Genomic DNA, 23,936 nt, shown 5'->3' on the forward strand with positions numbered 1-23,936 from the left:
TCATCTTCGTTATTGTTATTCCTATTATAGAATAGAATGATTGAAAAAGAAATATTAGAATACAATTAATTAGAGAAATTAAAAACTAAATGTTAGAACATTGGAACAATTGTTGTGTAATTACTGTCAGTAATCCGTGGGCATTGACTGAGTGATTTATATGTCGCTTTAAAAGGACTATGCAAATTACACAAAAAAAAATGATTTTACATAGAGATCCTTGGGAAAGAATACAAAAACATGTCTAGTTGTATTTCATTCTTTATTACACTTCATCATCCAGTCATCCAGCATTAAAAGTATAAATCTACATAAAAATGCATGTTGTCGTGCACGAGAATGAAAATAAAGAGCAACGTCAATCATTGTTTCAACACAATCCACTAAAAAAATGTTATAATTCCACTTCAGTAAAAAAATATATTACACTGTTTTTAATAGTAACATCGATAAAAACAATGATACACTACATCAGCGTGCATTAATATTAACATAATACAATGTAATATAATTTTATATAAAATATATCAATAGTTCATTCATAACATACATACATACATATTCAGTATTAACTGATACTTTGAACGACAGACTTTGTTTATAAATAATAATTTATTACATCATTATTTCCTAACACTCATCATCGATATCTCTCGTCCAATTTCAGTGTTAATCGATACTTTGAACGACAGACTTTGTTTATAAATAATAATTTATTACATCATTATTTCCTAACACTCATCATCGATATCTCTCGTCCAATTTCCAATCAACTCAGGCTCCCAACGAAAAGTAATTTCCAATAGGCTTCACCGCTCTTGAAAGGTGCGCGCAAACTCTGATCTGCAAAACAAATCAGCGGTCTAATCAGCGACAAGTTCAGATTTACGGGCGACCGATGACAACCGCGCAGCCGCGACGCGCCGGTCGCCGCGAGAAAAGTGGAGCAACACTTGTAATTGCGAATTTGAATCGCGCGCGAGCCAGTGTCGCAACAAGAAATTAAAAGGCCGACTGACGTAACGCTTAAAGCGATTACTTTTGCGTCGGCGAGCTCGCCGAGTGGACTCTCTCGTTTATTACGGCCCAGGAAATTACAGGTGCGAGACAAAAGCGGTTGAAAATCTTTCGTCGTGCCGGCTACTCTCGCGCTGTCGACTGTGAAACAGGGGAAAAAATGGGGGAAACCACGGAAGACGTAGAAAGCAGCGGTCCAGAGAGGAGTTCGTTAAGCTGCGTGCACACCGGGGTGCATTTATCGAGGCAGAACAGTTTACGATCGATTTGGTACTCTGGTGATTGAAACTGAGAAATTTTAATGGTCTGATGGTTTGCAGGTTTGTGGTAGGCACAGTTGATTAAGCTACGTACTTGAGTAATATTGAGTTGTTTTTATTTTAGTGTTTGTTTGATTGAGTATGGAAGAATGTTTTTTTATGCAGTAGAGAAGCTTGTAACATGGGTTATGAAGATTGAGGATCAGAAATGATGTAGAGAGGTATTGATAGATTTGGTAGTTTGCTAAACATGACTCATTGTTGTAATAATACTATAAATTGAAGTAGGATGGTAATTACTCAGGTTATAAATGTGAAAAACCATGTTTAAATGAATTTTGATATAGTGGAACTGTTTATATCCCATTTGGGCAACCTATATACTTCACCAAACATTGTCAAACATTTCATTCTACAGTAATAGTGCCACAAATTAAACTACATAGCCTGTAAGTCCCTCTAAAAATATAATAGACCAGTTGTAAACTAATTTTGACAAAATGGAACTATTTATATCCCACTTAGGCAACCTATATACTTCACCAAACATTTTCAAACATTTCATTCTATACTAATAGTACCGCAAACTAAACTACATAGCCTGTAAGTCCCTCTAAAAATATAATAGACCAGCTGTAAACTAATTTTGAAAAAGTGGAACTATTTATATCCCACTTAGGCAACTTATACACTTGGGCAAACATTACCAAACATTTATTTCTGAGGTAAATGGACTTGTCCAAGCATCATACGATAAATCTACGTTTCACTCGACGATTCTACGCGACAGAACGACTAGAAACTCTCTCGAATTCGTAACGATTACAACACACCGAACGAAAGACGGAAAGACATGGGGACAGTATTGTGTCCACGGCGAATGACACGACTCACGCACGTCGCTCATCAAACAGCGCGCTCGCAATTAGTCTAATAACGCAGACATCCGTCCATCCCCGCGGTTCCCGGGTAACCGCCGGCTAGTTTCAACACGTGACACGTGGACGTCCGTAATCTTCGAGAAACTATCCTCCTTCCTGCAATTCCCACGAAATTTCAACGTTTCGTCTTATGAAATGTAATATAAAACGAAGAGCCTTCTGTGGCAACAGAAAAAACGAAGCAGGAAGTTTCCTTTGGCAAAATGAGGAAACGAACGTTTCGAGCTTTCAATAGTAAAGTTAACAAGGAAGCTTATGGTATTGTAATGTAAAATTGAAAAAAAGAATTCTGACTTTTACATTACAAAATTGTTAAAGAAATTTAGTTTCATGTTGCAAAGTCCAAAGAAAATGTTTCGAGCTTTGAATTGCGAAGTTAACAAAAGAATTCAGGGTTTTATTTCGTGAAATTGAAGAAAACGTTTCGAGCTTTCAATTGTAAAGTTAAGAAAGAAGCTTATGGTATCGTAGTGTAAAATTGAAAAAAAGAATTCTGACTTTTACGTTACAAAATTGTTAAAGAAGTTTAGTCTCATGTTGCGAAGTTCAAAGAAAATGTTTCGAGCTTTGAGTTGTGAAGTTAACAAAAGAACTCAGGGTTTTATTTCGTGAAATTGAAATTTCGAGCTTTCAATTGTAAAATTAACAAGAGATCTCGGGGTTCTCTGCAAATGTAAGAAGAAATATTCCAACGTTTGTATTATAAAATGACCAAAAAAGCTCGGAGACCCTCGTCGCGAAATTAAATCCATAAAAGCAACGTAAAAACCTTGTCTGAAATGAAAGAACAGTTGAAGATCAGAATGAAACAAGAAAGCTTCGCGCCCTGCGTCGCGAAGGCCATTAAAAAGAATCCGAAAGTTTGCTGCAGTAAAATAAACTAAACGTAGCGCCAAATTGCACTCAGTAAAATGAAAAAAGGAGCTCAGAGTTCACTCGCGCGAGAGATAGTAAAAGGAGACCCAGAGTTTCATCCCTGAGACCGAAGCCGAGAATCTCACTGTATAAAATTAAGAAGGAAGCTTAAAGCCTCGTGCGTCGGCGTGTACTAAAAGGAAGCTGAAAATTTCATCTTCGAAATGAGAAACAAACCCAACGACCTTTCTATAAAATCAAAAGAGAAGCCCAAGATCGCGTGTCTTGCGGTTTAAGAATAAAAATCTGAGATTTCCATGGCTTCTAATAAAAAGAGAGCTCCGGTTTTATGTTATAAAATAAAAGGCAACCCAAAATCATCTTCGCAAGACGTAAAAAAAGGAAGTTCGAAGATCAGTGTCCTCGTGGCTGGTCGAAGAAGTGGGTTGGACGAAATAATTCGGCTAGAGCGTCATTGAAGACGCGTAAAAGCGAAGTCGGACTTGACCCGAATCCCTCCGTAACAATGGCGATGCGTTCAGCATACCGAAATCGCTAATTGTCAATTCGAAAAGAGATTGCGAGATGCTTGGCCCAACACCGGAGGAATATTCGTCATCTTCCGGGCGACGTTTGCGAAATGGTCTATTTATACTGGGTGTTTCTCAAGTTGTAGCACCGTTGACGAGAAAATTAGTTTATACGAATTATGAATGGAAAGTATGGAATGTTTAACCCTTAGCACTCCAGATGGTTTTGTAATCTATCAGCAACTGCAACTAATTTTTATAGTATCCCTAGCGAAAATGAAAAATGCTACAACATTTCTCAGATCTTTTATTCTCCTTCTTAGTGCAAAATTTGGATTTGTGAGAAATCTAATAATTGTAAGGTAGTTTATTTAAGATTCATTAAAATATCGATTATTCCTGGTGCAATATTGGAACCTACAGAGTTCAAAGGGCTAATAGATATGATATGGTATGAGTATGATGATCTATGGTTGAGTGTAATTAAGAATAATTTATTCTACAATTATTTAGTAATTATTTGCTTTAGATGTATCTGTTGGTTTGGACAATTTGAGGTTAATTAGTGTTATAGCATGTTTTAGATGTAATTGTTAGAATATTTTAATTACTGCTGAGACAAACAGATGGTACTGAAGATATTTTCGAAGATTATTTATGAGTTGATGCTACTCAGAGATTTTCGATATAATTATTATTGTAGAATATTTCAGATTTACTACTGAGTTAAGAAATAATTTAGTTGATTTGCTTCTTCCTAGGTCTACTGAGTTGCTACAGAAGATATTTTCGATTAGGTAATGTTCAATAACAGTTCGTTTCAATTGACTCGTTCACATTATATTTATCTGCTTCATTTATAATTCATTATTGCCTCACCCTTATTCCTTCTATCTAGTATTAGATATCGGAGAAATATTTTTACTTAGCTTCGGTTCATCAACAGTTCATCTTATTTTCACCCTCGCGTGCTATATTTAACACTAGAACTACCGAGCATTTAATACGATTAATATACAATTCCCATAAAAATTGTAACAATAGATTATTTTCAGTTTCTTCAGACATTCATTATAGTAATCAAATGAAGCTATTTATTTTCAAAATCATTTCGAATATTCAATGCTTCGAAGATATCAATAATTGCTAAACAAAAAGATCGAAACCATCATTTCCCTGGCATAAATCCATTTTTCAACGGAATCTAGTCAAGCGTTATAATAGTTACAATTCTACATAATCTTTTTATTCTTTAATAGTCTTCTAATCATTGTTAAATACACTTAAGCCACTTTCAAAATAAACGTTTCAAATATAAAATCAAATATATAATCTCAATGTGTATATTTATTGTGTAGCAATACTAAACGAAACTAAACTGTGTAAATATTGAATAAAAATCAAGTTGCAACATTGTGGTGGTAAAATGTCACGTCTAAAATCGTTGATGCCAAGCGAGACGAAAGAGAGGATTGTCCACTCGTCCTATGAGAGAGCCCACATAAGGAAACCCGACGAGGATCGTCGATCTTCTCGAGCGGATTCTAACATTGAAAGGAATCGGTCCAGTGCCGAGATACGGGAGATCGAGTAACCAGCCACCGAAGAAGCAGCTGGCAACGAGGAAACACATCCTTCCTCCTACCATTCTCTCCTCACAAAGGAACAACCTCTCGAGATCGTAACGTCCGCGTCCAGTATCCTCTGACATCCCGAAAGCTGCCTCTTAACGGGCTCCATTCTCTTGCGATAGTAGCGTCAACTAATACTTTTTTTAATATACTTCATATACGTAGACTTGTTTCTTTGTTTGTTGCCTTTAGAAAGCAAGGAGTTAATCGAAAATTAAATTTCAAATGGCAACAAATAAAGGCAAAAAACAAGGACACTAATTAAGGATTAAATTTTCAATTTTAGAAAGCAAGGAGCCAATCAGAAACTAAATTTCAAATCTTCCAAGGAAATAAACTAATCTCAGATTAAATCAGAAAAGAATTAAACAAGGAGCTAATTTCAAATTCTTAAATAAACGAGAACTCTCAGATCAATTTTATAAGACAAAAATAAAGCTACTGTTGCAAAAGGAAACACCTGCCTCCGCCAAAACCGTAAACACCCTCAAAGAAAAAATCTAATCACAAAATAAATCAAAAACAAATAAAACCAAAGCTCAAATTTAAAACCAGAACAAAGCTACTGTTACAAAAGGAAGCACCTATCCTCCGCCAAAACCATTTCCAAAGCCATAAACACCCTAAAAAACAACTTAATCACAAAATAAATCAAAAAAACAAACACCATCAAAGCTCAAACAGCTCAAACAGCTCAAATTTAAAACCAGAACAAAGCTACTGTTACAAAAGGAAGCACGTATCCTCCACCAAAACCATAAATACCCTAAAAATACAGCCTAATTACAAAATAAATCAAAAACAAACAAATCCAAAACTCAAACAACTCAAACAGCACAAATTTAAAACGAAAACAAAGCTACTGTTACAAAAGGAAGCACCTATCCTCCGCCAAAACCATTTCTAAAACCATAAACATCCGTTCCATGAAAATTTCCGGACTTCCCCGTCTCTGGGCAGCCTAGGCCAGACCGAGAAGCAAAAGGACATTGGCTGCGGCAGGAGATTCGAGCGCGAACGACTTTCTAAAACCACTTGCACTCGATTCCTGGCTGGTTCCTCGCACTTGGCCAAGCCCGGATGAGGACGCCCGGAATTCCCCGGGGTTCAGAGGGCACGCCGCGGACGCCACAGAGATCTTTCTCTATCCCCGGAGAAAGTAACCGGCCCGATTGGGTAACAGGAGCGCCTGCCACGCTCCTTATTCGATTCCAACGATTGGATAACGTCCACGTAACGCGTTCGGCGCTGCCTTTTGTTCGCGGTCGTATTCGTACGAAATCGTAACAGGCTTGAGTAACGATTCTAAACTCCTCGCAGGATAATTAGACGCAACCGATTGTGCAACTGACGGTCTAGAGGTCGGACGGAAGTGTCTGTTTTTAGAAATTAATGTCCTTTGTGTGGACATTTGGACTTTTTGTCGATTAAAGTTGTTTACGTGGAATCTTTGATTTTTTATGGATTAAAGGTGTTTATATGGACCTTTGAATTTTTGTGAGTTAAAACGGTTTATATGGAACTTTGGGTTTTTTATACATTAAAGTTGCTTATGTGGAATTTTGGAGTTTTTATGGATTAAAGTTGTTGATACGGATCTTTGAATTTTTGTGAGTTAAACTAGTTAAAGTAATGTGGAATTTTAGATTTTTTATGGATTAAAGTTGTTTATATGGAACTTGGGATTTTTGTGAGTTAAAATTCTTTATGTGGAACTTTGGATTTTTGTAAATTAAAGTGGTTTATATGGAACCTTGGATTTTTTAATTATCTTCATTATTTAATTTCTTTAATATTATTATTGTTGTTTCATTTATTTTGCTGAATTTATATCAACTTTCTTTTCATAAGTAAAAGTACGATAAATGCAACAGTTTTTATATAATTTTTATATAATAGATTTTTATGTAACAGAATAATTTGAAGTTTCAATTTCAAATCAAGTCAGCATGGAACATTTCTAGAAAATTAGTTTGTCACCGTTCCAATCTTTCCAGAGCAGAATAATTATTCTGATTTATAGAACTTTCTTCTACTTTCGAGAAAACGAAGGTTTCCTTCCACAAAATTTATAGAAATTTATTTAAATATATATTTGCACGAAAATGTATGGAATCGATGTTCCAGTTAATGAAGACAACAGTTCACAACAGTTTTCTGGCAACTAAAACAGCTAATAGCCAGAAAATTACGATTATTTCACAACTAATTGAAAAGTAACAATTCCGTTCGATCCGTGACGCAATTCCGTAAACTTGCGCCGCACCAATGGCCGCACTTGCGTCATACGAACGAAATTGATCCTGTTTCCTGGTGTGGTTATCTTGTCTACCCGAGATTCCGTGATTGGCAAATCGCTGAGCGAAACAGCGTTCATCTTCTTCGAAGAATTTTGTTGCATAGACACTTCAAACCGGATATTAACAATAAAAAGCATGTTTTTAATCGAGTAATTATATACAATACATATAAAAATATTTTTTCACTGTGAATGTCTAATTTTATTTTTACTTTCACAGTCAACTCTATTTTTCATTGTTAATATCTAATTTTATTTCGACTTTTACAATCAATTCCATTTCTCACTGTTCATATCTAATTTAGTCGAACAATAAATAATTTCAGTCTATTTTGAATTCACTGAAAACTTGGAACAAAGATTTATTCTAATTTTCAAATTATACAATTTATAACGATTTCTACAATTCAATACGAATTCTAGTCAGGAAATTTTGCAGTTGACTGAGAGTTTCGAAAATTAAAGTTATTCATTCTTCCAAGATGAATTCAAGTGTAGCACGATGATATTCGTTGTCAAGATAGACCTCGAGAATGGGGATTTGCATGGACAAATCCATGATCTAAATAACAACACGAACGTCAGGAAAATGACGACAGTACTGTCGGTGATTCCGGTCACGTGGCCGAGCGAACACGTCGTTAAGAATATCAACCGGTTAATTTCACTCAACACGGTCCTTGTCCCCGAAAATCGACCGCTACGAGGTGCGACTAACAGTTTGCCCTTCTTCGTTGCGGAATTCTTTGACACAGTGATCGAGAGTTCCCTCTGATTGGACGAAATTGTGTCTCAAACAGGAAATTAAATATACAGCGTGTAATAGTTTATCATAAAATATTATTCAAACTATATTCTTAGCAAATAGAATTGAAAAACACTATTGACATTATTTGAATATTTTTCAATTAAAATCAACTTAATTCCAAAATAATATTGATATTATCTTTAACTTTATATTCTAATTTCAATAACTTATATTTTATGAAATGCTACATTAAATTTGTTTAATCAATATCAAAATGAAATTCAATTTAAAATTAATACTTGAGATCTCAAAAGTATTAAAACTCAAATTATATTTTTAGATAAGAAAAAATATTCTTCAATATTAAAAGTCTATCAATTAGAATCTATCAATTAGAATCAATTTCCATAAGTTCTTAATCAATTTTTCAACATTCAAGTCACTCACAAACATTCAATTTTCAACCCTTTGCCCTCTGAATTTCTTTTGAATTTTCTTCTCAATAACTCTATACTATTACAACGTAATACTTGATTTGAAATGCATTTTGAAAAACAATTACTTTATGCAAAGCAGTGTAAACAATCCCTCCTGATAATATTGCAAATAATAATATAATCTAAAAATATCTCGACAAAGAAGCACACCTGCGAATAAAACTGGTGTCGAGTCGCCTTCAACATAAGAGTGCAAACGGTTAAACATCTGAATCCCTCGTTTATTCAATAAACAATTTTTCCCTCATATCCGTGATTCCAAGTTTTTCATTCGACTAATAAATCTACTCGCCAGTAATTCACGTGGGCTGTCCACTTGAACCCCCTAACAATCCGCCTGTACGATGGGACCCGCTCAATCAACGCGTCATCGTGTCCGTCGCGTGTCGCCGTGTACTAGAATGATCGCGAGGAGTCTCGAAACAGAATTGCATTTCGCGACGGGCACGGAATTTCTCCTGTTGCGAACGGAGGCGAACAATTACCTGCGTCGAATCGCGGCCGAGGCGGCACGCGACCGCCGCGAACGAAAGTACCGCTTATAAATAATAAAATGGGAAATTCTCAACGCTCGGTCACGGTATGCTTTCACGCCGACACGCTGCACGATCGCTCGCGCTTTGCGAGTAAAACCGACCGTTCGCCCGTGAATCACTAATTTATCATTCTGCTACCTTTCCACGCCGAGATGCTGATGGAAATTCACTTTGAGGGATGATCGGGGGATGGTCCTTTGATTTTCGGGAATATCGGAGGATTGATCGGTGTTGCGATGGTTCATGGGGATTTCTGGGAGGATTGTTCTGGTGATTCGATGAATTTAGATAGTGATGTTAACTATTTGCTTTAAATTGTCGTATCAGACTCGTGGGTGATGATTTCGAATAGAATTTGAGTAATAGTTAGTTGTAATAACAGTAATAATTAAACGGTTTATTTATTATTTGTGTTTATTGGATCTTTGACTGTAAATGAAGATACTTTCAATTCTATGTGAAAGGAATCAAAATGTTAACGAAATTCGAGTGTTTGTCTTGTACCACGTGGGTAAGTGGCTTTAGTTTCTAATTGGAACAGCTTAACAATAGCTTTTGTTATGAGGATTGATAATATAATTGTGTTATAGTATTTTCATGTATTATGTTCTGATTTGGGGAAGTTTTGTTTCCAGTGGGGATGTAGCTTAAAGTCACTTTTGGAAGCTAGTCTTCTGAGTTGTATTAAATAATGTTTAGTAGAAGTCTAGTGTCAAGTGGGGACGTAGCTTAAGTCACCGTTGAAAGTCTGCCGTGGATACACAGCATTAGTCTTTAATATCACACATAATATGGTAAATAATATATTCAGAATGTCAAGTAAAGACGTAGCTTAAGAATCGCCCTCAAAAATTGCTCTCCAATGGAAACGCACCTTTAGTTCTACGTGTAACACTAACCTAGAAAGCACGAGCCACAGAATTCACAGTTCCGAGCAACCAAGTCTCCGAACGACTAACCTCGAAAATTCCTAAATTATTGTTACCAAAAAACTTCTTAATTCGAACGAGTACGTGCCTCGGGGAGTTTGGAATATTTTCTGATATTCAAACAGTTTCTTCTAACCGTTGTCTCGGTCCCCGTTTAAAAAAGAAGGGAAACTTTCAAATTCCCGCGCGAGGATTGCGTACTTGAGAGGGATGCAAAAAAAATAGGAAAAATGCGGTTGGAAGGTTGTTTGTCGCGTTTCAGGATTTTTGCCGCGCTCGGGACTAAGGAAAACGGCGACCGTGCGAGCGCGCGCGTTCCCTTGAGAAATCGCTGCGTGTTCGACGTTATCGTTTCTTAACCCCATCGCGGTCAAACGGCCTCTCTCGGCCGGGACAATTTTTCCTCTCGTCCTCGACATTTCCAGCCGATTCCGCGTTTACGATACGCGTTTTCTCGGCGCCTGAGTATTCCACCTGTCCCGTAGTTCCACCTGTGAAACGAGTTTCCATTTGAACTTACCGCGGAAAATCGTGGAAAACGGTATACTCGAGCAACGAAATTCTAGCAATACGTATATCACCAAAAATCGCAAATGATTTGACTAAACAAGTGAGAAAGAGAGTGCGCAAAATTAATCTACAGGTAAAACTGAAGAGAAAACGTGGGAAACAATTTTTCTGTAGGGCTTACCGTTTTCGAGATAATCGAAGATAAATATACTGATACTCAAAGGGGTGGAACTTAACACAATGTGGGCGAGTATAACATTTAAAAAATCGATTTTCTCAGAAACGATGCGTTGTAGTAAAGAAGTTCACTAAGTTTTTGATATATTTTTGCCATAGAATCTACTAGCGTTCCGTTAAGTGAAAAGTTTCAATTTCGAAGTAGAATATTCCCGAAAATTCGAGCTCCTATGAGACATGTTGAATCTAAGAAGGCGGAGCTAAACGCAGTGGGCGGTTACCGAATTTTCAAACTGAATTTTCTCTGGAACGGAGCGTCCTACGAAAAAAATTCTTTCTACATTTTCGACGTATTTTTAGGTATATAATCCAGTGATCTTCCGTTTAGTCGCGAATTTTAACTTAGAAGTAGAATATTCGCGAAAAGTCGAGTACGTTCGAGGCCGGTCGCGTTCCTTAAACGATTTCAGAGACGTTTGCGTCACGTACCGGTTTTTCCCAGGGATGTATAACTTGGCCGGTAATTGACCGCGAAAGTCGACGCGACTTCAGGTTAGATTCGCGAAGAGCGTGCACGCGAGCGCAAGTGGACGTTATGCGAAACGAAAGTAAGCGCGGCCCCGTTAGTTGCTCAATGGTTTCTACGCGCACGGGACGCAATTTCGTCGACGTATGAGTGACGAAAGAGCGTCGATACGTGACCGCAAGTGTCTCTTTTAAAATTGAAGAAACGGGGAAACCGTTAGGCGATGCGCGCGCCGAACGTTACTCAAACGTTACTAGAACGTCGGAACGTTACTCAAACGTTACGCCTCGGGACGAAAGTATTTAACGCTTGTACGTTACGAATGTCGTAAATAGCTGATTTCTCGTGTCAGGTTTGCTGTCACTTGTGCGTGACTTCTTGGGAAAGAGCTGTATTGCAATAATTATAAAATTTACTAAGCTAATTTAACAAATTTGAAAGTTAATGTGTTTAGCATTGTGTAAGTTAGAAAGTTACAAAGTAACTTTGAAATTTACTAAGTTAGAAATTTACTAAATTTGAAATTAATTAAGCTACAGGTTTACTAAGTTAGAAGTTTACTAAGTTAGAAATTTTCTAAGTTAGAAATGTACTAAATTTGAAATGAACTAAGTTACAAGTTTACTAAGTTAGAAATTTACTAAGTTCGAAACTCAGTAGCCTGAAAAATTTAATAATTTTCAATTATTAAGTTCAAAAGAAAGAAAAATGTTATCTTGTCAATAACAACTCTATCAAAACTTAGTCTCTTTCCTAAAGAATCCAAGAACCACTGAACTTTCTTAGAAAATTCACAGGAAAAATTTCGAACGATAGATAAAAACAAGTTATCCGTTACGTGAAATGGTAAAAGAAATTTTTACTGGATCGTATGGAAATGAAAAACATTTTACGAACTGCTGTTAGCGAGTGGGCCAACAATTACAGCTCTCCCGCGGCGCGAGACTAATGCACCGTAAAAGATTCCGATTCCCTGGCTGATTTCCTTATCGGCCTGTTGCAAAATTCATTCCGGGAACGTTTCTCAGGCGAGGATCCGGCAAAAACAAAGTCAAGTCCGAAGTAAATCGATACATTTACGTAAGACTTTCCTCAATTTTCACGCACCAAGAAATCGTGCCCTTTCCCCTAAAGATTATCACCACATATCGCTCTAACATCCCAAATATTATCAATAAAACATAAACAAATAAGAAAAAACCTATACAAAATTAATCTAAAAGTAAAACTGAAGAAATAATGTGGAATACAATTTTTCCTTAGGATCTACCGTTTTCAAGATAATCGAGGTCTAACTCTGAGGGTTCATCCAGGGGGAGGAGCCTAAAACAACGTGGGCAGGTACCAACTTTTAAATTCAATTTTTGAAGAAATAAAACGTCCTATAGAAAAAATTCTTTGTTTCTTTTTAATATATTTTGAGACAGAAATTAATGATACTTCGACTGAATTTTAACTTCTTTTCTTGAGAACTAAGATAATTTGCAATCAATCTGTTTTAATTGAATTATGAGTAAATTTAGTAATTGTAAAGGATTTCGTGAGAGTAACAGGCTTTCTGTTCCTTTATATTTTAACTTCACTTTAATAGTTATATTAATACTTCATTTTAAATAGAATATACACGAAAATTCGAGTTCATTCGAGACTGGTTGCATTCTAAGGGGGTGGAGCTAAGCAGTGGGCGGGGACATAATTTTCAAACTCGATTTTCTCCGAAACGAAGCGTCCTATGAAAAAAATTCTTTCTGCGTTTTCGATGTACTTTTAGTCATAGAATCCAATGATGTTTCGTTTAGCGACAAGTTCGAACTTCGATGTAGAACATTCGCGAAAATTCGAGTTCTTTCGAGACGGATCCAGCAAAAACGGAATCAAGTCCGAGGCAAATCGATACCATTTACGTAAGGCGCCCCTCATTTTTCACGGCGCGAGGCGCGCGCCGCAAGAAATCAAGCCTCTTTCCGCTGTAATTGCGCACTTCGGAAGCGGTCTCGATGCGCTACACTTTGCATTTCCAACCGACGCGGCAACTTTCTCGCTAGGCTTTGGTGGTCGTTTGCGATTTGACTTAGCCAAAAAAGTTGTTCAGGAACGATTGTATAATCAACAATAAAGGATTTTCTACGTTTATAGAATCGAAGAATTTTATTCTTTCACTATTGAAATTAATTAGAATTAATAATAGTTTCGATAGAACCAAAGTAACATGTCAATTGGAAAGAATAATACTATAAAATGACTGCAAAAATAATTTATTAGTATCATACAAAGATACCAATATTCAAAGATTAATATTTTACTCGTTCAAATTTAACTTTCATACCGATATATCTTATCGATTAGTGATATAGTAATATTTCTTCTGTTTTTCGTTGTTTTTCAAATAAAATAATGAAGTAAACGAATAAAAAGTATTTCTATAGAAAAATTCCTTAGAGGAGAAAATAGTGGAATATTTTCCTGCAGTTAAAAATAATAATTCTGCAACGGTGATAGTATTTTCCTCGATTCAGCATCGTATCAATGATCGTCGTGATCCTAGAAATTTGTGTTTCATAATCGAAGAATCGATACAAATCGCTGGAAAACGTTCCGACAAAGCAGCAAATCGTTCGAACAAGAGGAATAGTTGCGTTAATGCGAAATAATACGAAAACTTTCTCCGCGGTGTAATAAAAATAGCGGGTTCCACGCGAAACACGGAGGCAAGCGAATCGTAACACGCGTTTAAACCGATCGAATCGATTTACATAAACCGCACTCGCACTCCCGGATTTATATAATCGGGTTATGCTGAAAGTGTAACAATGATAGTACCCGGATATCCGGATATTTTTGCCCTGAGACGCATTTCCAGCTCGAAAAATGGGAAACACCTGCCGATGACCGGGTTGATTTTGACCCAAATAAACACATCTTGAAAATATTACGAAAAGGTGGCAAGAAAATAATGTGGCTCGTGTATTTCTATATATCTCTCAAACTTAACAAGAAATATGATCTATAAAAGCTTAATTAAAATCAAACTTCATTGATTAAAATTAAAATTAATTTCCTGTTCCTTTCGAGAGATTCATTTTAATTTTAATTGATGAAGTTTGTTTTGAATTAATTATATAGAATATTATCCTCGGAATTAAAATGAAAAGTATTATTCTCGGCAGACCTACGATTCATTGTAACAAGTATTCCCTTTGTTGTCTCGAACTCATTCAGAACATCGAACACTACAGAAAGTCCGTTCGAACGATCGATTAAAATAATGCATTGTAATTAATTCGTATCACGCAATGAAATTCTGCTCTCAAGCCAACAGAATAATGACATATTAATAAGGAAAATCGATTGAATGAGAATGCATGTAAATGAGAATTTAACGATATTTCATACCCATCAAGTAATTATAGGCAATCTGCTCGATATACTTATAATTTAAGCCTTCTAATAGAATACTTTTAACACTTCCCTATACTGTCAAGACAAAAATAGACAACGAAAGTTCGAGATTTTCCAATTACAAACCTTAATAGAATCTGCTTCCAATTAGTCCCTGAATTAATCTTCTACCACATTTTACATCACTGTAATAAATCTCTAAATACACCGAATAATTAAGTGAAATTTTCTTCTGCTAATTAATTTTTCAATTAATTTTAAACCAGACTTTACGTCACTGTCATAAATCTTTCGCTAAATAGTTAATTATTCAATTCTGTTGAATGTAATATCCTGAATAATCAAATGAAATCCGCGACGTCCAAGCTGTTCGTCGTTTCTATTTGAATTTTCGGTTAATCCTCGCGTAAAGTTCACGTGAAAGGTTCGTACCCTAGCCCCGGGGAGCATCTCGCCGGTAGAAAGAAGCGACACGACGATTAACGAGCAATAATATTCGATTGACGCGCGTTGTTTTGAGAAATTGTCACGCGACAGCCTTGTCCCGATTTTTCCGCGGCTAACCCGTTGGATTTTGCAACACGCTCGCCGGGGTCCCGTCTGAGGTTATCCGGGAGAAAAAAAAGAAGCACGCGACTGTATAATTTGCAAGTGAGTCGATCGTAGATCATTACACTCCATCATCGATCCACGATAAACGGGACCGTAGCATCGATCGTTTCCTTCGTTTATTATTCAGTCTCCATTTGACTGTGATTTCGTTAGTGCAGTGGTCGGCCATATTGGTTTCGGCTGTTGATTTCTTAGGCGTCACTAATTTTCTTAATAATTAATAATAAAATAAGCTTCATCGGGTGATTAAATAAATAAAATGATATAGTGAAGAATAAAAAGTAATAATAATGTTTCAAAGTTAATCAGATTCTCGACGAATGATAATGATCCTTCGACTAATCAACGGATTTTCCATTTCATTCAGTCATTCTTCTCAGCCTCCATCATTAACTTGTTAAGTAGCGTGACGAGGCGATGAAAGAAATGGGATTTTTCAGAAATTTATTAAAATTCCGCGGCCGTTTCGAAAGAAAATGACGGTAACGCTTCCAAGAAAGCAGTCTGGTTTTCCTTGTTAGAGAACGCGTCACGAGCGTTTGCTGGAATTTTCGTTGCAACTTCTTTCCTCGCTGGAGATTCTATTACGTGCTCCGTTACGGCACGCCAGAACCGCCGTCGATTCGTTCCATTGGCGTCGGATCGCTTTCCGTGAAATCTCTCTCGTCGCTTTACGTGACCCGGGTTGGGAAATTCTTGCAAATGGATGTTGCTCGGAAACGGATCGCGTCTCTTCTTGCCTTTACGGCCTGTAAAAATCAGCGGAACACGAAGTTCCATAGAAGCAAATTGTAATTCGCAAATTATTCTCCGTTCACTGAAATACACCGCTCAACTTTCGTGCCGCTGGACTCTCGTGAATTCGTCTGTTTCATTTTCTTCGAAACGTTTCATCGTCGATTACGGCTTCATTTGAGCGCGAACACTTCAGGAGCCGTTCTTTGAACGCTTCGAGAGCATTCCGCGGCAAGATACAAGTTTCCTGGGATTTCTTAATTAAAACGAAGTTACTTGGTGATTCGAAATTAGCGATGAAACTTCGGAAAAGATGTTTTATAGAATTATAACACGTCGAAATGGAAGAAATATGGAATTTCGTAATTTGTGTTACGAAGAGAGTAAAAAAACGTGGATATTCTTTCTCGAAAACATCCTTTTTCCTGATTTTATATGCAGAATGTTTCGAAAACACAGTTAAGAATGTTTAAATACATTGCAATCTGCGAAAGAAATATGTAAGAAGTTGATAAAGCGTTTAAAGATGTAGCAACTTTCAGTTACGAAACGTAAGGTCGCAGTAATCCAATATGGCGTCCGTACAATCTAATTCCCAGTTGAAATCACCGCGCAGTGTATTTGCCAATCGAACAATTCAATTATGACTAATTCCTATGGAAAAAAAGCAGCTCGATTCAATGTAATTACACCGAGTTCCTTTAAATCTCTTAATTTACGTCAATTTTTAGACGGAAAGCGGTCGCTGACGGTTTTTGCGTATAGGTTAGGAGGCGGCCGCCATTGTTACGGCAATCGTTTCTCAATGACATTACGTGCGCGGACCGAGACAGAAAAAATGGAGCGACAAGGGGTTCGACACGTTCTTTTTCCTATGCGAGCGTAATCGCTTACCGATCGCTGTTTCTGTTCGCCTTGACGTCAAAGCGAATTGAATGACGTGACTGCCGTGATAATGGTTTTTTAAGTTCCGTTTTGGATCGCAGTCGCGGCCGATCGGTCGATGAAAATTCAGTTCGGTATCCCTTGGCATAATTCCTACCATCCATTAACAAATTTAATAATCATCTTTAAGTCTTTCACTTCGTTATCCATAATATGAACTTTTATATTCCTTTCTGTTCGATGTAATAATGTATTTAACCCTTTGCTTTGTAACAGCGTGTCAGACTCATGATATAAATGTGAGATATTTTAAATATAATATTTCCCTAAAACGACATAAGAAATATAAGAAACGTTATGGCGTAAGATTAGTATAAGATTTCCCAATTTTAATTAGAGAAACTATAAAAATTACTTCGTATTGCTGATAGATTACAAAATTTTGACGCTAAGGGCTAGTTGAAACTTACAAACGACACATTTATCGCCTCCGGAGAATGATTTGAAATTAATTAGCAATGTCGCAGATTAAAAAATGGATGGTGTGCTCGGGTCTATCGATCATTTCAGGTTTACGCGGCATGTGTGCTCGCAATCTCGCGATTTGCGTTTCCACCCACGTTCGTTCGTGGGCCGGTGAAACGTGACGAGGCACACGAATGCGGAGGACGCCGCGGATCGACAATATTTTCCGCGCGAGTAATTAATCACGGCTGTCGCGGTATCTACAGGTGCGAACAATGCCTGTCGAAAAATGACAATTGATAAACAACGAGGCTTCATCGGAAACATTTCACTGAAAAATGAAGAAGACGCGCGATTTCCGGTTTTGTTCAAGTGGGAAGTAAGTGTATATGATTCTCAGATAACATTTCTCTTCAAAAAAGACTATAAAGCGTAAAGATAACAGGAAAGCGATATTTAATTTATATTCAAGAACAAGTAATTAATATTTCAATTTGTCAAATTCAATGTAAATGACACGATGTCGTAAGATAAACGGTTGATGATTGCTTTGTTCCGTATATTGCTGTTTTTCCTTTTACTCCGTAATAACGGGGCAAATCGATCCGCCATCTTGTCGGCGCGATCGGTATACAGTGTAATCGTTCGGAACACGTTCAAATTTGCAACGAGCCGCGATTTCCAATAATATTTGACAACTTTCTACCGATTCCGTCCGTTCGCCGGGATTTACGAGCACGAATGAAAATTTATGCGCCATTAAACCGCGAGTGTGTAACGCCGCGGTGCCGTTTTACGGTGTCCTTTTCGAACGATCCAGGAACGGACGCTTTGTTGTGAAAGCTGTACGTCAATTCCGACTGACGACTGTATTTTACCGGGCCAATTTAAGGCCGAACGATTTTTCGAACTGCTACATAGAAACGTCCAGATTGAAATTGCAATGGTGATTGATCGACGAACAATTCGGATCGATTGATTGCCGTGATTTGTTTGAACAAAGCGGCCGATCGTAAAATAATTGAAATGTGGATTTTATGTGGTGGATATTATTTATTTTTGTACAGTTGATTTTCGAATGTTGGACATTTTGAGATTCTGTATGATAGATAGAAGAGTAATGAAATTTTGGTAGGTTTGGAGAATTGTAGAGGTATGATAAAATTAAGAATGTAATTAAAATTGTCCTCTGTTCTAATTTTTGTATATTATTATAGATGACTATCTGTATCTGCACAAATATTTGTATACTGAAAGTTTTGAATAATTTTCTTTTATCAGATCAAATAATAGATAAAATAGAAAGAATATGTAACACTGTTTGGAAAATATTAATTAAGTTCGACGAGTGGATTCATTTGGAGGGAGATACCTGTAGAAGTGTATTAGGCTTAACGTTCTACATGACGGAAGCGGTAATTTATAACAACTACAGAAGCGAGCCATTGGGGAGATCAACGCCAGAACCAGCCATACTTTCTTCTAACACAAAAGAAACAGAATTCTAGATATCTTACAAACTGTACGCTCTGATTCTCCCAACGACGACCAATTAAACCAAATATTGTATACGATACACAGAATGTGGACCTTCATGCATTTATAATTTCTGAAGACCTTCAACAGTCGTCAATATAGAAATTAACGTACAATTTATTGTATATATTACTTTTCATTCGACGGAATTTACGAAGCAAGTTAAACATTTTTCAATGTCAGTTCTTGATATCACTATTAAAACGTGAGAAGAGGAAAGACATTCGAACTGTAATCTATATCATTTTAAATGTTAGATATTTTATGGTAATTTGACTGTTTTAGCCGTTCCATTAGAATCTCGATGCAAATTGATCCTTAAGTCAAAACCAAATTTATAGAGTGCAATTAAAATCGTAACGAAGTAGGTAATAAAGTCTATACACTACTCTCTTTATTGTTTCTGTTACAGCCATCGTTATTACTGTTGTCATTGTCGTTATTATCATTACTATTATTACTATTATCACAACAGAAATTTATTTACCCAGTTACTCCTGCTCGGTACATGTTCGAACGTCAGCAATCTTCAGATTTGATATCGTTAAAAATTTGAATTCGTTAATATTCAACGGAAAATTCTGCATTTCCCAATTGAAACATACATTCCACGCAACAGAAATTTATTTACCCCTGCTCGGTACATGTTCGAACGTCAGCAATCTTCAAATCTGATATCGTTAAAAATCTGAATTCGTTAAAAAAAAGGTAGTAGTAGGCAAACGTCCCCTTCGACGGTGGACTCGTCGATAACGAGTAACACGTAATTCCTCTCTGTACCGAGGTCAACAGTTTGTTACGGGCACGATGATGTCCGAGGGGGTGCAAACACCGGGCCGGTTGATTGACTGGCCGACCGGCCGGCCCGGTCGCCGCGACGCACATTCAACGGCATACCTTCGACACGATAACAAGAACAATCGAGTGCATTAAAAGTAATGGCACAACGATGATACTCTGTCGGTGCATTAACCGGTGTTCGCGCTGGCAAAGTCACGTCTCCTTCGGCCGCCGGCACAAAAGAAAGACGGGGACAATTCAAACTTGCTCGCATTCACCAGTTGAAAAACATTGATCGCCAACCCTTGCGCATAAAGGGTTTCGGGGACTGCACAACGACAGAGATGGAATTAATAAATGATTAACGTTTCAAGTGGACGTTAGTGTATTGCAATTTGCGTAGTGCTAAATGAATTTCTTTAATAATTTCTCAGAGAAACATTTGTTATCTATCTAATAATTGCAAAAAAGACATCAGGGGTCATTTGACTCGTCTGGTAGTTTTAGTGTTAATCTTCTTGTTCAGTTTGTGCTTTTCGCTTAGTTTATGTTTATTTCGTTTAATATCCTTGCGTTTCGTTCCATTTTCTTGTACTTTCATTTTCAGTTTCTTATCTCTTTCTGTACTTTATGATTTTCAGGGGAATTGAATTGTAATGCAGGTAGAGATATGAACTCGATTGTAATTGTTGTCCGTTTGGTTCTTTGGGTGTTGTTTTAAGAATAGAATTATGAAGGTAGACGTGAAATTTGGTAATCAGAAAGTTTGCGTCACCTTTTCGTAGCTCGTTAATTCGTCATGAATTGATTTCGGAGAAAGTATCGGGACGTTTTACAAAAATAGAAATCTATTCTGAAATGTCTCAAACTTTCATATGTAAAATTCAGATTCTCCCGATTATTCACTGTCGTCTCGAACATAATTCACTTCCTCCTTGCAGATGATCGGTTAATACAATAGAGTTTCGACATTTTTTAGAAAATTACATTATACACACATATACACACATTCTAGATAATTTCTCTTGTTACACAAGTAACGACTGAGTTTAAACAATTGCAGTGGATAGTAACTATTTCCAAATTGTTTGAAGACTTATACATTACACGAGTCTCCTTACAATTTATTTTTTAATCTAACGTATAAAAGAAAACTGAAAATTTCGAACTTCTACTATCTCGAACGACCATTCGTAACAATCTATAATAACAAACATATTTAGAAACATTGAACAACATTTAATACGATTAATATGCAATTCCTATAAAAATCGTAAGAATAGATTATTTTCAGCTTCTTCAGACATTCATTATAGTACTGAAATGAATCTATTTATTTTCAAAATCATTTCGAATATTCAATGCTTCGAAGATATCAATAATTGCTGAACAAAAAAATCGAAACCAGTCATTTTGATTGGTACGTAGTTCTAGTGTTAACCTCTCGCGCTGGAAAGACGTCCGACGCACGTCGAGACGTTTCTGTTTCAAAATGGTCAACGATGTCTTTCACACATTGACAATCCCGTTGCATTACGCATATTAAACTCTTTCGAAATGTATCACTCTACATAAAATGATTAACAAACGGAGTTAATGTCCACACCCGCGTAAAATAGGTAAAAAAATTCATCGAGACTTTGTTGAATCTCTAAATTCATTTCCAGCGCAAGTGGTTGAAATCAAGGAAACACCTCTGATAATGAACAATAAAAACAAAATAGATAATCTTCGCAGTTCGGAAAATTCGAGACACAATAACCCTCCCTGTTTCTCTCGTGCAGCAATAAAGAAGCTTCCTGTAATTTGTTAAATTGTCTATATGCCAGTGATAGAGTGAACGAGTTAGCAAGAGAGAGAGAGAAAGACAGGCAGACAAGAGAACAGCATCAGTGGTCTCGTTAAAACGTCAACTAACGTTTGTTTGCGATGCAAGAATCCTCTTTAGGCGGCCGGGGAACGATGCTGCGCACGCGTTCCGGTGCGCCAGGCGAAACTAAACTCGATAAGCGATCTACGGGAAATCGAAAGTTCGGAAATCGAGCAAATAAAACCGGAGAACGGGAGCAGGAACGTGGCCGGGACGATTACGTCGCGGCTGGAGCGCTCCAACAATATCTAGCTTCTGTCTTTCCATTTACTAGTTAACTGCGTTTGACGAGTATACACGTCATCGAAACTTGTGCTGATTTTTTTCAACGATGAATTATTTACTTTGTTAGATGAACATGCAGTTCTTCCTTGTTTTGCTTTGGGTTCGATTAAAATATGTCTTAGATGCATTCGTCCAGTGTTTGACGAATATATACGTCATCAAAACTTCAAGTTGTGCTGATTTTTTTTCAACGATGAATTATTTACTTTGTTAGATGAACATGTAGTTCTTTGTTTTGCTTTGAGTTCGATTAAAATATGTCTTAGATGCATTCGTCCAGTGTTTGACGAGTATATACGTCATTCTTTGATTTTATTGTATTAAAAACGAGAGATTTTCTGAACTTTGATACTTATTAAATTGATTTAAATTTGTTGCTATTAATTTGATTTAATTGAAATAAATTTAATTTATTTTTTATTATCTCTGAGGTTATTTAATGTTTGTATACAGTAATTGTTTCGAACTTAGTATCATGAAATTCATGGAGTTTGATTACTTTTTTAATAAAAGATCGGTGTAATTCTACCTAATAAGGTATTTCTTTCATTGCTTCTGATATTGTTAAATTAATAATTGATTACTTGTTCGATGGCCTATAAATTAACTTGTTTTAATAGGCACATCATTTTTATATGCTAGTATATTGTTACTATAAATACTAGCATCAACTATTATTAAAAGAAATAAAATTTAAGCACCTCAATTACTACACGATAATCAAAATTAAGAAACATTATTCACACACTTGTAAACCTCCCAAATATCTACCAAACAAATTATAAAACCACGAGATCATGAAATATTCAATAAACACTCTAAACACTAGTTCTACCAAGCATTCGACATAATTAACAAGCACATTTGCAAACCATAAAGCTACATTAATTAGTTACACTAATTCTCCATACATTAGGTAACAGAAACTATTTCCAAATAATTTCAAACACTCAACACAATAAAAAACATAACGTTCAACATATTCGAAATAATATCCAAATATCCGTATTTTTAATCGCAAAATAAGAAAATGAGAACCGGTTATTCTAACTATCACAGTAGTTCCACCGTTAATAATTAGTTTAGTTTCTAAAAACCCTAATCATCGAATAGGTTGTCAACCGATATTCTACACACCTGTATCGTTCCACTAATGTCAATCAAACAAATGGGCGAGGTGTCGGTGAACGTGACTCAACAGGTGAAAAATCGAATACATCTTTGACACCCGATTTCGTAAAACGATATGCAAAATTGTTGAATAGCTGAACAGCCATAGGTTCGTCGCAGTGTCGTTACACCGGTGAAACTTCAGCCAGTCGACGCGTTCGATGCTCACAAACACGATCGTTCCCCGGTCTCAAGTAGCTCAAAACAATTGAGGCTCGCTTTTCAACGCGGCTCGGAGCAACGAACCGGGCTGCACAGAGCTGGCCATCGTTCAACTTAACCCTGGACACGCGCACGCACGTTTTTTTCCCCGAATTTCCATCGCCTTTTGCGATAAGAGAAACGAGCGTGCGTGTTCTACTAACTTCGATTTTCGGTTTCGAACGCTTTTTCTTTTTTGCAACGGACAATTAAGCTGATCGAGCGATTTCTCTGCTGGGAATCCTTCGATGGAATAATGTGGAATGTTAATATTCGATGAGATTTTCATGTGGGTAATTAGTTGATGTTAATGTTAAATTGTGAATTTTGATGTATATAATTATTTGATAATGTTGAATTAGTTTTCGATCTATATGAATATTTTACGTTTTATATTAATATTCAATTTGGTTTGGATATGTTGGAATATTTGATAATAATGTTCAATTAGTTTTTTTATGTATATGAATATTTTATATTAATATTCAATTAAGTTTTTAATCTATATGAATATTTGGTATTGATATTCAATTAGTTTGTGA

At 36.4% G+C, this 23,936-nt stretch overlaps 1 protein-coding gene across 2 annotated transcripts in view; it reads right to left on the reverse strand.

Annotated features, from left to right (window-relative positions):
- Positions 1-23,936, reverse strand: part of Ptr (patched domain-containing protein) — a 45,321-nt gene that overhangs the window by 20,191 nt on the left and 1,194 nt on the right. The gene's annotated exons all lie outside the window — the stretch shown is intronic.

This window comes from Nomia melanderi, chromosome 2 (assembly GCF_051020985.1).
Source record: "Nomia melanderi isolate GNS246 chromosome 2, iyNomMela1, whole genome shotgun sequence".
Classification (NCBI taxonomy): domain Eukaryota; kingdom Metazoa; phylum Arthropoda; class Insecta; order Hymenoptera; family Halictidae; genus Nomia; species Nomia melanderi.